This window comes from Watersipora subatra, chromosome 9 (assembly GCF_963576615.1).
Source record: "Watersipora subatra chromosome 9, tzWatSuba1.1, whole genome shotgun sequence".
In the NCBI taxonomy this organism is placed as follows: Eukaryota; Metazoa; Bryozoa; class Gymnolaemata; order Cheilostomatida; family Watersiporidae; genus Watersipora; species Watersipora subatra.
The window spans coordinates 17,250,490-17,268,793 of record NC_088716.1 but is presented as its reverse complement, the minus strand read 5'-3'; positions in this window follow the sequence as shown (position 1 = coordinate 17,268,793).

Below are 18,304 nucleotides of genomic sequence, written 5' to 3'. Positions count from 1 at the left end.
AACTTTGGAGTTATCAAAAGTCAAATTTAGAAACTTTTGGTCCTTGTATTGCATTCCCGTTAAAACTTTAAATTAAAACATATTTGATTTGCATTTTACCCATATACAACATGGGAATTATGATCAATTGATGCGTCCCCCCCCCTTAATCAAGTTTGATCAGCATTCAAATGTTGCATATGCATTTTGGTTGCATCAGAATCAGCTGGATAACTAACTCTATGATTAGTTTTTACGAAAAAGCGCTGTGAATATAAAGGGCTATGTAAAAGCTGCAACTGAATCTAACGATGTCAAATGCTGAACTAAACGCAGATCATTTTCAGGGTGCAGTAGCCAACACTACCACTTCACCAGTGCTGCTTACTGCACATCATAAGTAAAGACACATTTCTAGTGTGCAGCATTAAAATTACACAATATAATTATACCACATATTGCTGAGCTTTGACATGCGTACTACTGCTACCGCACTGTTAATACAACCAAAGATGAATACTAGCAGAAATTTATGACGAGTGCAGCTAATTTAGTATCAGGGTATCAGTTAGTTTTTATCAATATGCAAATTGAAGCATTTTTGGAATGGCTAGAAACCAGAATTGGTACTGAACCTATCAAAGACTTATAAGAACGTCTACAAAAATATTAAAGTTTACCCTGGATTTGTTTATGTTATGGCCAGCACTTAATTAACATCCCAGTGCATATTTTTTTATAAATGATCATTGTTTTTTTATGATTTTTGTTGTCATTTGATTGCTGTTGTGATCTGACTGCTTTTGTGTTTGAACATTTTACTCAGCAAAGTATTATCATCATTAAAACTCTAAGAAAAGAAATGCTCACAAATATAAGAAACAATTTCAAATAATAAAAAATACCGATGCTTTCTAATAAGGCCTACTTAAGTTCTGTGCAAGTCAATATTTAATACATTAAAATATTTTTTCAAAAATATAACGGTCAGCGTATTTTGGTAATGTATTACCAAAATACTATTAGTAAATGAAGCATTTCTGACTTAGTCGTATCATATGATCACGTCCAACCATCCGAATAGAAGTTACTGCATTTATTTTAAAACTGTTTAGGTTTGTCATTACGATCATAATGATGCTAACATTACCCATTTACCTTTTATTTCACCAAACCTTGCGAAATTTACTCTGAGAGAAGTTTATGGGTTTCAACGCAAAAACCAATAAACACTAGAAATATATTTCATAATATTGTTAGTTTGAAATAGGAGAGTGTAACACCATTTATCAAAGCATACACAATATTAACCATAGTAAGCATAAAATTGGTCACTAAAATGGTTTAAAGTTAAATTCTAAAAAATTAGCATTTTCATTATTTCAACAACTTTTATAATTTAAGTTTTAAGTAAAACATGCTGCAGCAATTTTAATAACTCTTCACAAGTGTTTTAATGACAAAAAATATTTGAACTGTTCAGATAAGTTATCAGGTCTTTGAGTTTTTTTAGGTTGACACAAAAACATATTGAATTTAGAATTTTTTTTAAATCCCTACTTTGTAGACTCTTCTTTTGACTCTTCTTTTGAACTTTAAACTAATCATCAACAAAAACTAGTGATTAAATAAAGCAGGGTCTGTTTAATACAAAATATAACTTGACAAGTGGGTAAAACTGCATAAGTACAAGCTATACGAATAACTGCTATTCAAACATTCTGTTTAGATGTTGAAAAGGTAAATGTTGAGAATCAAGAGGTCTATTTAAAACTGAACTTTAAAAAAAACATTGTGATTTTGCTTTTTAGTGTAAACTCCTGTATAACCAGAAATCACCTAAAGCGGCTTGATGTTAATGTATATTTAAACTGCAAGCCTGCAAATTTGACAGGTTAATGGTTTGATGTTAGTTACTCAAGGTACCTGATATGTTGCTATAATCTGATGATTATTGGATGATAATATATACTTATAATAAATGCATAAAAGTTTTTACTAGCTTCACAATACTATTCTCTTCTGCTAGCCTATGAAAAAACTTACTGTACCGAAACCCACGTTGGAATATTATATTATTTGGATTTTTAAGAAAGCTATCCGGCAGAGTTTAGGCCACTGCTGTATAGTCAATTTTTGAATATTGAATCGGCATAAACTTGAACTATGTTCCATGCTTGCAATATTCATTCTAAATCTTTTGGCTAATTAAGAGCAGTGATTTTGAAATACGTATAAGCTGTCAACCAGTATTTTGGTTAAACACTGGTTTAACCAAAACAGATGACTGGTCAGATACCTCAAATGTTTATCATTTTAGCAACTACTTTTTAGTTTACTTTGTTGCACTGCACTTATGAATCCTGAAAATAGGCTCATCTGACTTTCATTCTTTTTTACTTAGTCATTAGTTAGTCATCGGCTTCTGTGGCAATATTTTTCCCAACTTCTTAAGTAAGGAATCTATTGATATGAGCCGGTGTTTTCTTTTCCAATAAATAATTGTACGGACCAATGAAGAGAGCCATGTATGGAGCCTTAGACACAAAAGAATAGTACTTGACAGTAATTTCTTTAACTAGCTTCAGCAAATGACCGATAATATGTCGATAGCGTAGACATTTTACATCAAAGTTTTGTGACGAGGTCTTGTTATTCAACTTGGGAAACTTATTTCACTTAACAAAAAAAAATCTTTTCAGAGTAAAGTGAAGATGAAAAATGTTTTGCAACACGTGTCATTGAAAGATTAAAAAGTTTTACTTCAGTCGCTTTGAAAGTTTTTAAGCACAACTGGCAAGCACAATACTTGACAAACATTTTTTAAACAATATGGAGTTTCCATAATTTTTTTATCTTTTCGGTGATTTTTTACTCACGCTTAGTCTTCTTACATTGAATTTAGTTTATTAGCCTTACATGTTTGTAAACGGCTTCGCAAACCAATGAAAATCTTTTTATTAGTAGTTTTTGCAGTTATCTTGTGTTTTCAATTTTAAGTTGAATGTGTTTATGTTATGACTAGCAACTAATTAACATAGCATTATAGATTAACTCGCTCAAATTTTCTGAACATTTTCTAAGAAGTATCAGTCTAGAGTTTCTTCAGTTTTAAGTGTCAAGGTGATCTGACCGTATATGTTTAAAAAGACATTTTGGCAAAGCTTTATCTTGGTAAATCGCTCAGACAGAAAATACTTGCTAATATCAGAAACAATTGCAAAAGATAGAAAATTACGATGTTTTCTGATAAGACCTAAAAAAGTTTTGTAAGAGCACACATATAGTGCACTGAGATATTATTTCAAAAATATAAAGTGGCCTCTTATTTTGGTAATTTATTACCACATGCTAACTTTTAATAAAACATATCTAACTTAGTCTTATTATAAGATCACATCGGACAGCCGAAGTGGAAATTAGTGCATCTATACACATAGTTCTTAAAGTTTGTGTGTGTGTGCGTGTGTGCGCGCGTGTGCGTGTGTGTGTATGTGTATGTGTATGTGTATGTATGTGTGTGCGTGTGTGTGTGCGTGTGCGTGTGCGTGCGTGTGCGTGTGTGTGTGCGTGCGTGTGCGTGTGTGTAAATATACGTGTCCAGCTATAGCTATTAAAATATTAGAATCATGAATTTTTAATACAGAAGATTTAATATTGGTACCTCCCGTTCACCAGTCGACTGTCTTACTAACTGAGTTACAGAGCTTGATCAGTTCTCTAGGCAATTTATGTTCCTACATAGAAGCAAATAGGCTAGCGGTTTATGCCATGGTATAAAGTTATAGCGTAGCTCCATAGAAGAAGTAGCTCATATTAGTAAACCTACTCAAATTTTCCATTGGCATTGTGCCATGCTAATAAAAAGTGGCAGGCAACTTTCAATACCTCTCAATTTTCGAAGGCTGTTTTTTAATACCCGCGCAACGTCAGGTAGCACTGCTAGTTTTTATAATACTTTTTTCAGGTTTTTTTTGGTTTTTCCTGGTGTTCCCAATGACACATTTTTACTTTTACTTCACCAGACTCTGCCAAGTTTACCCTGACCAAATTTTATCCGCTTCAGCACAAAAATCTACAAACACCAGAAATACATGTACATGTATATTTCTTAACATTGTTAGCTTGAATTTGGAGAACATAACATGTTTTACTAAAGTAAACAAAAGTTTAGCCGCAGTAAGCATCAATTTGGCCACTAAAATAGATTAAAGCTGAATAATGTTAAAATAACTCTTTCATTATTTTAACAAACCTTAAAATTTAAATTTAATGTAGAACATCCTGCACCAATTTTAATAATGTGCTGCTCAAGTTTTAACACAACAATATTTATTTTATTTAGATAAAATACTTAATGTTTTAGTTTTTATTAGGTTGGCTCAGAAACATTTGTTTTAAAATTCCTAAAATCCCTGCTTCATATCTTCTTCTTTGGACATCCTGTGTTATAGAATGAAAGTTTTTTATTAATTAAACTTTTTGGAAAGAAAATTACGCGAACATTCAAAGTGTGTAAGACAATTTTATTCTACAAAACACTTATTACATCATGATGACTAATCAAATTACCCTCAAAGTAATATTTCAATAAGGGTGAAAATCTGACAAATGTTCAATTTGTTAGTACAAGCAGTAAAATGACAATCTGTAGAAACCATTACACAAAAAACTGCACGAGAAATACTAGAGATAAAGCAGACAACTCTGAAAAACTAAAATAAATTAAACTTGTCAAAAACAGTAAATAAACTAAAGACATATTTTTTCTAATTTTATTTAAAATGATCTGCTTGGCTGAAGAAATTTCTTTATTAAAAACAAATCAAGCGCCTTTTTTGCAGTAGTCTTTTGATACTCCTAAATCAGGTTGCAGTTGGAACAGTTGCAACGGTTGTTGCAGTATTCTTGCCGCCTACAAAAAATAAATAACTTAAAAACAAAATATATACTTAACTTACATTGTATTTAATTACTCAAAAAGACCTCAATCTTTACAATATGCTGAAGGTTAACAGAAAAAGCTTGTGAAACTGAAAATCTCAAAGCTTTATTTTCCACTTCTCGAAGCAGTTTTACTACTCGAAAAAAAATGTAACTATATTTTTAACGCTCGTTGATCCGATTTATTTAATGAAAGAAGTACTTTAGCCAAAGTTGTAAGCTTTTTATTGCATTGTTGCTGATATTTCTCTGAAATTTGTTCCTTTATTTCTAAATATTTTCTTGCTGCCTGAATGTTGTTCTTGGAAAAACCTAAAATTTGTCTTCAGTAAATGATTAGAGAAAACTATGCAAAAAAATTCTGCAATAAATTGATTCCAATGAATCAGCTTTTCTATATTTGTTGCATTGCTTTTTTTCACAGAAACTAACAAAAAAATGAAAATGATTTACGTTGTGTGGGATTCACATTCTGATTTTTCAGCACTTCGAACTAACATGTTGACAACTGCACCTACCCATAACTTTCCAAAATGGTTGAATTGTAATGATTCTGAATCTCTGTGGTTTAGCAACCATTATTAGCAAGCCTTCTGATGACCTCTTCAGATATACTAGACTGCCAAGCAACTAGCTAATTTTTAAAAAGTAATAAATAGAAGCAATTATAATAACAAAAAAGATAAATGATGTGCAGGTATTTTGGTCACTTGTAAGAGAAAGACTGAAAGCCACAAAAATACATTCAAAATATATACCTCAAACAGTTTATTTATTTCATGAGTGATTTAGTGAAAGGGTTGATACTTTAAAAGGTTCTACATGCAAAAATCTTTGGTTTATTGTTTTTATTGTTTAAAGCATTAAACTTTAGTAGAGCTGATGGTGAAAGCAAAATTAGTAGCGAGTCAAATGTATTGCCAGTATAGGTCAAACATTTAAAATCTGCTACGCTGTAATAAAAAATTAGGTTCACCTGAATTTTACATTTTTTCTCTTCGACAGAAGAAAACGACCAACACTTAGTCTGAGCAGTTGTTAAAAAAATTTCTCTGTCAATTTATTTTAAGTAAATGCATTTGGATTGAGTACATTGAAGTTAATGATTTGAAATCATCACAGAGTTTGGTTGAAAAAAACATTCAGCTACTCTCACAATTCGCAAATCTTACCAAAAGGCAAATCTACTATATAAACGGCAATCGTGGTCTGTGTATCTTTCTATCTGTCTATCTATCGGTCTGTCCACTTTATAGAGTACCGTACTTTTATGACTATTAGCCGCTACTAGGTATCTAGGGCGAATTAACGAAAATCTCCAGTTAGTGCGCCTCTATACATAACCAATTCATCATTTGCCGTTTTCACACAAAAATGATGTAATAATTACAACTTTATGGCTTTATTTTAGCTTCATGACACGCGATGCTTTTTTTTTCGTCGATGTATTAGGGCTAATTTGTTTTTGGCAAAGCGATATCGACAATAGACTCTCTCGATGTTAAAATTTGGCGATTAATCTTTATTAACTCTATGAAACAAGATGCCCTTTTTGTGAACCTCTAATTCTGGATTTTCTTAAAGTTCAATTGCTAAATGGCTGTTAAGGTCACTACTTTTCACCCAGAAAATTTTATTATCTCGAGTAGGAATAACATCCAGATTCTCTCACCTTTTTTCAAAAAAAGACACTACAATATTTTATTTTTACATAACATACCGTTGTACCAGTATCGTCGTATTCAGAGTTTTGATGGATATCTGTTGGTGGAACAGTAACTTTTTTATACACACACTTCTATGCAAAAAATTTTATTATTAATTCAATATTGCCACAAATTTTATTTTGTTTTCTCAGTTTGTATTAATTGCATCATTAACGTATCATCTTTTATTGTAATTGTTGCAAAACCAACTTAGTTTAGCTATTACTCGCTAATCATTAGAAACTTACATCTAATCCATTTTGTAATAGTTTTAATTTTTTTAGTTTATTAGACTGGCAGAAAACCTTTTCCTCATGATATGAAGTTTAAAAGTTACAGTTGTTTGACAAAATTTGATAAACTTTACAGTTGTTTATATTTTCTTTCAAATTGTTTCAACTACACAAAACACTTTTCTCATGATAGGTTACCTATCATGTTTTCTCATGTTACCTATGTAGTTTGAATCCTAGAATGGCAAATGTTGTTATATATGTTAAATACAAATAGATTTTCTGTGCAAAGACTTTTTTATCACCCAGGTACAAGTACAGCTTATGGTGTAAAATGTTGAAAAAATGCTTTACCGAAGTTGTTTTTTTGCCTTGGGGCGGATTAAAGTTTACATAATTTTATTTCAATGGGAAAAATTGTTTCGGAACTCGAACAACTCAGTTTTTGAACTACCTTATGGAACTGAATATGTTCGAGAACTGAGATTCCACTATACGTTATTAAAAGATATAGGTCGCTGAAGTTATGAAATTTTAAATTTACAATGGTTTGAAAACCTTTACAGTTGTTTTATTTATTTTTAAATTAGTTGTCCTGCAAAAAACCTTTTCCTCATGATATGAAGTTTGAAAGTTGCAGTTGCTTGAAAAAATTTGAAAATCTTCACAGTTGTTTTATTTTCTCTTTTAATTTATTTCAACTACACAAAACACATCTTTCATGATTTATAGTTTGAAAGCTAAAAGGACAAATGTTGTTATATGTTAAATACAAACTAATTTTCTGTGCAAAGACTTTTTTACTACCCAGGCAACGCCGGGTAGCACAGCTAGGCTTGGGGCAGTGACGTACACTCCGGGATGCGTGGGAGACCTTTTTCGCCTCAAGTACAGCGAGAGTCTCCAGGCACGGCTTTCCTGATGAATGAGTTAGCGAGTGCGAGGCGATTGAGTGTTAGGCAATTGATTGCGAGTGCGACGCGATTGGTTGCGAGACAATTGGTTGCAAGTACAAGGTGATTGATTGCAAGGCGACTGCGAGGTGATTGATTGCAAGGCGAGTGCAAGGCAATTGATTGCAAGGAGAGTGCAAGGCGATTGATTGCGAGGCGGGTGCGGGCCCATTGATTGCAAGGCGATTGATTGCGAGTGCGAAGCGATTGATTGAGAGGCGAGAGCACGAACGCGATTGTCAACTGCTTGGCGGGTAAAGACTGGTCAGTCGAGGCGGGGGCTCAGCAGAAAAAATGCGCAATTGTCAACTGCAAATATAGACGGGTATGAACGGATGCATGAATCTACTAGACACATAAATCTAGAATATTTACTAGATTTTACACGCATCTAGCTGTAAGACACATTGCAGAGTTAAATTGTTCTTTTCAAAATTGGCATGTATATGTGCATGCATACTCGGATCACAACAACAATTTCAGTAGACTGCATATTTGGAGTTGTTTTATAGTATGAATGACAGCTCTCAATTAACCTTTCGCTGCATGTGAATCTGTTCCTCTAGGCGAGTAATGCAGCTAGTCTTACATAAGGCAACGGAATTGCAGCTAATTTTATGCATTATGATTCAATTTAAATGTCAAAAAGCACACAGTATATTTTTTGTGCGAAAGGATTGTTGTGTAAACCAACTTATTTCAACTATTTACCTGCAATTCTCTAAACATGGTCTGCCTAAAAAATACCAGTTTACGAAAGCAGCAGCTTTTTAAAGCTGTATAACACAGTTTTGTTAAGTTGTACTGTAACATTTGAATTTTTTTAAACATTTAACAAGCATATTATATATTTCATAAACTGTACATTTTCTAACAAATATATTTGCAATGCCAATTAAAAAGGTCAACTTACTAGAAGTAGACGACACAACCCTCAGAAGATTCAGTTCTGCATTTCGCAAAATGCAGATAGAGACAGCACAGACAGCAAAAGATCACGACAACGGCTCCAAAAGCAGCTGTAAAATATCGTTTGTATTGATTATGTATACATGCCATTGTGATACGGTAAAAACATTGTATAAACAGGGTTTTGTATGCCGAGGGTGCACTGTATTTACAATTTCGAAATATTGTATGCTTTGAAAGTTAGAGCATAAACTGTTGTAAAAAAATATTTTAGGGATCTATAAAACTTGACATGTTTGTAAAAGCCAAACTCATGCATTAATCGAAGCTGATATTAAGTTAATAGCTGCACCAAAGCATTGTAAAAGCTGAGCAAGTCAAAGTTCTGTGAACTCACATAAGCCCCAAACGGCTCCAGTTGATTTTTCAGGTAGGAATGATTTAGTCCGACTAGTGACATTGTTGGTTACCCCTAAAACACATATTGCAATATACAAAATATTCAAGTTGTGTTTAGCAAGTGGCTGATATTACGAACATTGACATTTCATATCTAGTGACCAGTATGCCAGCAATACATAGAGTGTGTCAGAAAACCTGACAACTGGTTAGGCATTAACATGGCCCTGTTTACAACAGGTTTTTTTAATACCAACATAAATCAATCAAAATGTCTCATGCATAGGGCATTGGATCAAAAAGTTTACTTTCAGCTACTAAAATTTTTAAATATCTTTATCAATTTTCTTTGTAAATGTTGCAACTTTACTGTGACATTATCACACACAAAATTTGATACAAATTTTTTTTGGTATGTGAGTAATGATTCACATCACTGTGTATGTGAATTTTTGTGAAGCAGATAGAGGTTTTTACAATACTACGTCAATACAATTGTGCTGATTATTGTGAAACAGAAGACATTGATAAACAGTTGTTTGATACGTGTAAGTATAATGCATATGTGAAAAATTTTCAAACCTCTTCAGAAATGTATGAATTTTCTGTTTTCAGCCTTAGAGGTGTGAAATAACTTTCTTATTTTAGGGACATTTGCTATTTGTTTCACCATCAATAGTTTAGGCTTATCAAGCAAATATAAAGCTCAAATATTTACTTGAACTGTGTTTTGTCGTAGTTCAGTCTTGGGTACAGAAAGAAAATCCTTTCACCTTCTGAAGCTGGCAGCTTTACGCAAAAAAGCAACTTTTATTAAGGTTAAGCCTAACTTATAAACATTATGCAGTAGTAATTAAAACTAAAAACCTCTCTCTATTGTTTGATTCATTACCTGTGGACCTAGTGCATTCACACAAAGAAATGAGTCAACCAGTATTTATGGAATTTTTGATTGAACTTGGTAGAGAATAGAATCTGTTTATATTACCTAAGCAATTTTAACCTTAAATTGTTACCACATGTAATGTGCCAATTTATAATGGTCGCTGTTTTGGCACATTCAACTTACCAAGCCAAAAAAAGCTGTAGAAGGTAAATGAAGTCGATTTTGTAAACATTAAAATTTTTATGTATTCAAAGTGGTTTTATTCAGTTAATGTCATTATTGCCAAAGTTTCCTGATGTTATTTCAAATGAAAGGTTACTGTTCATTATACAATGGAGCCTGATTTTTCCAATTTAATTTAATCATGCTTGTTGATAATGATTCAATTTGAAGTATTGGTTTAGCCGATCAAATATTTAAACAGTAAAGGTCCCATAGGCTTTATACCGGAAGGGAAAATATGAACCTAAATGATAATAAATCCATAGCTTTTTGGTTCTTACTCTAGTTGAGATAGTTAAATCTATTATTCAAATTGAAACTTTCTTCAAAATATGATATTTAGAAAATGTGTAACGATGTAATTTTAATTACAAGTCATACTTTCCAACAGAAACCAGCAAGTCTTACACAGCTTCATGTATGACAACACATTACACCAAGCTGACAGAGACTCATACTTTCATATCTTTGCAATCGGGTCTGAATGTGAAACACTGCTTAGTTCCATCAGAATTATTGTTCATTATTTCGTCTACCTGCATCATAGATCAAAAGCTAAATAAAATATATACATGCAAATCGGGTGCATAACAGTTTGATTGAGAGATATTCTCTTTTATTGTTGCAAAGAAGCAGTGTTTTTCGAGTATATTCTTTACCGCCAGATTTTTTGCTTGCCAGCAAATGATTTGTAACGTACAGCAAATATTAAATAATATTACCAAATGACACGTAAAAAGAGTTTCTGAATCATTATAAAATAACTTGTCATATAACCTAAAATGGCTAAAATAGTTTCAAAAGAAAATGCACATTTAAAAAGTTCATTGCCAACAAGAACATTACACTCAAATAATTCACCAATAACCAAAGCAATTGAACTCACTTAATTGTAATCAGTTGACTGATGCATATAAAGGTTATGCATATTTTCAAAGCTTCCAATCATTCCTTTAAAAATAATAATAAAATAATTGTTAAGGTAGTTGAATTATTTTGCAACTAATGTTGCTCAATGCGATAATTATATATAAAGTTTTGTAAGTTTTGTTGTTACAATTAAAACTACCACAAACTTAAGCTTACAAGTTATCTAATCTCATGAAATGTTTTTAAACATTACAGTTTTGTGCCAAAAAACATATAAGGAAAATTTTAATTTTTTATACAGACAAAAAGATTTACAGCTAGCCCATGAAATTTTGTACCAAATGTACTGCACACTTCGCTTAGTGCAGATGAGTCCATATTCGAATCGTTCTTTTCATAAGAGAAAAGATACAATGAGATATCATCTGAAATAAGGATTGTAACCCCTCTGTTTGTCAGTATTTTATAATGTTTAGATTAGTGTATAAGGTAACAAAATATTCGCTTCCTAATACTTCTTGTTTGGTTGTGGTTCATCTGGCATTTTAACCGTTTCTGTTTATTATATGTTTCAAGTACACAAACCTATAGACAAGTCATAACTGATTTGAAAGGTATTAACCCTTTCTCTGCCATCCATTACAAATTTAACTATCTGCCTACTTCCAGCAATTGTACTTAAAAAGGCCAATTTTGCTTCGAGGTATGTATACAATTTTTTCAATTTCAAACTCCATCTAGAACACCTTTGTGATATATTTTGTTTTGTCCACATTTTAGCAAATAGGGTCGTGAAAAAATTTTGATGTATCCATAATTTATGCATTGATACAAAGCTAAAACAATCCTCTAAAATGTTCCTTACTCTTGCAAAACTATTAGTTTCACTACCATCAAAGTCAGTGTTTCTACCCTAATTATCTGTGTAATCACAAAAATCTGAATTGGCTATAGTGTCATCAACATAAATAACTATCTATTTTCTAACTCGGCAGGTACTTAAAAAGAGCCATAAGAACACTAGATAGTTCAAATGTCACAAATAAAAAATATTGTATTCAAGTTGGAAATACACAACAAAAAATTGAACTTGTTTGGTAAATTTAGCCTAATTTTCTAAATCAATCTTCACAAAACACTTTCAATGCCATTGAAAGTGCTAAAAATTGTTGGTTATGTTGTTCACGAACAATTAAGTTTTATTACGATGCAAGTGCTGGGAACTTAAAAAATGCTTCTAAGACAGTACTGTTGACCATATAAGACAGACAAATGTGTCTATGGCAGTCAAAGGGTTAAACACATGGTAATAAGATCATTACAACAGATCTATTTGTACACAGTTCTCTACTAAACTTTTTGCTACCAAGTAGTTTAAATGTAATATATTCTGTCCACCATGATACACCACATTCTGATCCACCTGTCCACATTTATACTTTTGGATGCATGGCATGTAATATCTAAATATCAACAAGGAGGTTTACACTAGCACTTGCCTCATAAAATACTACAACAGTGATGCAGAATGAGTTAGGGCAAATATTTGACTTGCTTCATTACTGCCAAGAGCATGGTCCAAGTCGGACAATCTATGAATAATATTATATAGCATCACAATACTATAATATCAAATAGAAATGAAATAATCACAGCAAGTATTGCTATTGGTCAAAATATCTCATTCAAAAGTCTACTGACCAGCAATAGCAAAACCTCACTGACATACTTTATTATCATAGAAAATTGTAATAAAAACAAACTTTTTAAAAAAGTGAAACCAACTTCAGGGTTTGTTGTGAACGTTTGATATACTGGTTCAACACAAGCGGATGATTGATTAATTTCCTTTAAGTGCAGATACCAAAGCTTGACTAATTAAATATTCATTTATCAGATATATTTTGTACAAAGCCTTCAATGTTGCAAAACACGGCTCTTGGTCTTATTCAACAGCTGTGCTGAACCTCACCACATGGTTCGTGATACACAAAGGGTAAAAATACTGAAAATAATTGCTTGTTTAAATTCCTAGAAAAGAAACTCACAACATATTCCTACACCAAAACATGCAGATTTGGCACTCATTTCTAATATACCATGGTCTGTTCAAGCTGTAATTACATGTGAATGTCTCAAAAAGACAACCATGGTAAGAGTTATGTAAAGCATTGCTGGCACGTTTCATAACAGCACATGTGTATTGCACAATAACCTATCAACAGACTCCGTCATAGGACTCCACTTCTTAGAGAACTTTTACATATGCTTCAGCAAATGGTTCACATATAATGATGATGTTTGATTCAAATTTCTAATTTATGCAGGTATTCTATTTTTACGCATAAATGTTGATAGAAACCGATGGCAAATCAAACAAAACTTACGATCAGAAACATCCTCCACTTGGCCAGATACCTGGTCAACTTCTGTGGGACCACTTGGTCCCACAGATGCAATTATCAAAAGGAACGCAATAAAACGCTTGAAGAATGCCATTTCAAACAGGCCAGCTATATCCTAAGTAGCTGTGCATGCGAATGATGCTATATCAGTAGTTAAAAACCACGTGAGCATTTTTAAAAAAGTCAAAGGTGATTGGCCAGTTATGTAAGTTCATTGTAAAAGTATTTGCTAATTTGATTATTATTGGTCCTATAGCTAAAACTAATGATGATATAGATTAGATGCTCTGTGTTCAGTGTTGGAGTAATTATCAACATAAAAAAAATAGTTCAGCAAAAAAACACATTGTTATTCAGTTTCTTCGATGTTAAACTCTTTGCAATTAATACCAATTTTACAATATACATGTAAGTGTATGTTGATTGTTAAAGATACAGATTTACCATTATTTTTCGCAATGATAATGTTTATGACTACTTTGAACATTTTACCGAAGCAACTGAATTAAGTTGACAACAAACAGAGTATTCCTTCAAAAATGCATGAAGCAACTCAATAATTGTTTAGGCATATTAAAATAATAGGTTAATGCATGATCAACCAAATTATAGCTCAATTAGTTGACAGAGTAGGCTACTCTTTTAGGCATGACTATTGTGTCATATTTTATTCGAAATGCTTAGATGAAAAAATTTATGAGATATCTAAGTGCTGAAACAGTTTTTATATCCCTGAAAGAGGTTTTCTCTCAGGGTTGTCTTTTAGTCCATGACAAATTTTGCACCGGAAGCGCTTTTTGACATTTTATAGTATGGGTAACAGAATAGCACATCTGTGTGGCAGCACAGATAATTTACCACTATGCTATGTATGTTCCTAATAATTCAGCAAAGTTTAGACTCTTTCATTCAATAATTAATATAATAGTATTTATATAATCTTATCAAATAATCTGTATAATATATATAAATATACATATATATGTATATATATATATATATATATTTACATATATATATGGTATGCGAGATCTCTATGTGAACTAACTGTATGCGTATAACTATTCTGCAACCAAAAATATGAAAGAGTGGCCCAATTGGTGTCGCGCCTGACTGTAGAGCAAAGTTAAATTCTCGTGCAAAGCAATCTTTTCTTCCCAAAGCTCTTAGCGTGGCTTTTTACAGACAGACCGTCAAACATGGCTATTAGTGTAGATACAACGAAAGCAAATAAAGTGTATGTTTCAAATCCACATGTATTCAACTATAAAAGGGCTCTCTTTTTGGTAGGTGTGTACAAATCCATATACAAGCTGATTTCCATATTTATTTAGTAATATAAGTCTTGTTTGCACTCTATTGATTAGTAGCGTTGCCAAATAATGTCAGTCAGGTAATAGTCATAAGTAATCAACTAAAATCAGCCTTTAGCTTAGAATTTGTGGTCAAAAGACACAAGGCGCTACAAATTCAAAAGTAACTAGCTTAAACTTTGTTGTTGGTTTCTACAAGTAAACGAATATTTGCATTTTTATTTAACCAAATCTAATAACCACGGTCAAAATTCTCGGGAGAAATATTCTGTTAAAACATACTTTTGAAATATTTTTTGCAAATAAGTTTCCATTTAAATAATTCTTGTTACAGCATCAGGTCATTTCTCTATTCTAGTAACAAGTTTTCCTAATTTTTTTTACCAACATTTGTTTATGTCAGTCAAAAGAAACCTGAATCATTTTGTATATGATTTTAGTTTAAAGAACGTTGCATTTTATGTAGCCTATAGACAAGTCATAACTGATTTGAAAGGTATTAACCCTTTTTCTGCCATCCATTAAAAATTTAACTATCTGCCTACTTCCAGCAATTGTACTTAAAAAGGCCAATTTTGCTTCGAGGTATGTATACAATTTTTTCAATTTCAAACTCCATCTAGAACACCTTTGTGATATATTTTGTTTTGTCCACATTTTAGCAAATAGGGTCGTGAAAAAATTTTGATGTATCCATAATTTATGCATTGATACAAAGCTAAAACAATCCTCTAAAATGTTCCTTACTCTTGCAAAACTATTAGTTTCACTACCATCAAAGTCAGTGTTTCTACCCTAATTATCTGTGTAATCACAAAAATCTGAATTGGCTATAGTGTCATCAACATAAATAACTATCTATTTTCTAACTCGGCAGGTACTTAAAAAGAGCCATAAGAACACTAGATAGTTCAAATGTCACAAATAAAAAATATTGTATTCAAGTTGGAAATACACAACAAAAAATTGAACTTGTTTGGTAAATTTAGCCTAATTTTCTAAATCAATCTTCACAAAACACTTTCAATGCCATTGAAAGTGCTAAAAATTGTTGGTTATGTTGTTCACGAACAATTAAGTTTTATTACGATGCAAGTGCTGGGAACTTAGAAAAATTCTTCTAAGACAGTACTGTTGACCATATAAGACAGACAAATGTGTCTACAGCAGTCAAAGGGTTAAACACATGGTAATAAGATCATTACACCAGATCTATTTGTACACAGTTCTCTACTGAACTTTTTGCTACCAAGTAGTTTAAATGTAATATATTCTGTCCACCATGATACACCATATTCTGATCCACCTGTCCACATTTATACTTTTGGATGCATGGCATGTAATATCTAAATATCAGCAAGAAGGTTTACACTAGCTCTTGCCTCATAAAATACTACAACAGTGATGCAGAATGAGTTAGGGCAAATATTTGATTTGCTTCATTACTGCCAAGAGCATGGTCCAAGTCGGACAATCTATGAATAATATTATATAGCATCACAATACTATATCAAATAGAAATGAAATAATCACAGCAAGTATATTGCTATTGGTCAAAAAATCTCATTCAAAAGTCTACTGACCAGCAATAGAAAAACCTCACTGACATACTTTATTATCATAGAAAATTGTAATAAAAACAAACTTTTTTAAAAACTGAAACCAACTTCAGGGTTTGATGTGAACGTTTGATATACTGGTTCAACACAAGCGGATGATTGATTAATTTCCTTTAAGTGCAGATACCAAAGCTTGACTAATTAAATATTCATTTATCAGATATATTTTGTACGAAGCCTTCTAATGTTGCAACACCCGGCTCTTGGTCTTATTCAACAGCTGTGCTGAGCCTCACCACATGGTTCGTGATACACAAAGGGTAAAAATACTGAAAATAATTGCTTGTTTAAATTCCTAGAAAAGAAACTCACAACATATTCCTACACCAAAACATGCAGATTTGGCACTCATTTCTAATATACCATGGTCTGTTCAAGCTGTAATTACATGTGAATGTCTCAAAAAGACAACCACGGTAAGAGTTATGTGAAGCATTGCTGGCGCGTTTCATAACAGCACATGTGTATTGCACAATAACCTATCAACAGACTCCGTCATAGGACTCCACTTCTTAGAGAACTTTTACATATGCTTCAGCAAATGGTTCACATATAATGATGATGTTTGATTCAAATTTCTAATTTATGCAGGTATTCTATTTTTACGCATAAATGTTGATAGAAACCGATGGCAAATCAAACAAAACTTACGATCAGAAACATCCTCCACTTGGCCAGATACCTGGTCAACTTCTGTGGGACCACTTGGTCCCACAAATGCAATTATCAAAAGGAACGCAATAAAACGCTTGAAGAATGCCATTTCAAACAGGCCAGCTATATCCTAAGTAGCTGTGCATGCGAATGATGCTATATCAGTAGTTAAAAACCACGTGAGGATTTTTAAAAAATTCAAAGGTGATTGGCCAGTTATGTAAGTTCATTGTAAAAGTATTTGCTAATTTGATTATTATTGGTCCTATAGCTAAAACTAATGATGATATAGATTAGATGCTCTGTGTTCAGTGTTGGAGTAATTATCAACATAAAAAAAATAGTTCAGCAAAAAAACACATTGTTATTCAGTTTCTTCGATGTTAAACTCTTTGCAATTAATACCAATTTTACAATATACATGTAAGTGTATGTTGATTGTTAAAGATACAGATTTACCATTATTTTTCGCAATGATAATGTTTATGACTACTTTGAACATTTTACCGAAGCAACTGAATTAAGTTGACAACAAACAAAGTATTCCTTCAAAAATGCATGAAGTAACTCAATAATTGTTTAGGCATATTAAAATAATAGGTTAATGCATGATCAACCAAATTATAGCTCAATTAGTTGACAGAGTAGGCTACTCTTTTAGGCATGACTATTGTGTCATATTTTATTCGAAATGCTTAGATGAAAAAATTTATGAGATATCTTAGTGCTGGAACAGTTTTTATATCCCTGAAAGAGGTTTTTTCTCAGGGTTGTCTTTTAGTCCATGACAAAATTTGCACCGGAAGATTTGTATATATATTGCATATATATGTATATAAATATACATATATATGTATATATATACATATATATATATTTATATATACATATATACATATATATATATATATATTACTATATATATACTATATATAAATACATACATAAATATAGGAAAATACTATATACATGTATATATATATGGTATTTTTCAATCTCTTCTCCAAGAGGGAGATATTTCTCTACCTTTTCCTTTTCTTTGCTGGCTATATTGTAGTCATTGGGTACTGCTATATCTATTATAGTAGCTCTCTTGTTCTCCTTGTCTACCACCACTATATCTGGTTGGTTTGCTAGGACATGCTTGTCAGTTCGGATGTAGAAGTCCCAGAGGATCTTAGCGCGGTCATTTTCATTCACCTTACCAGGAGC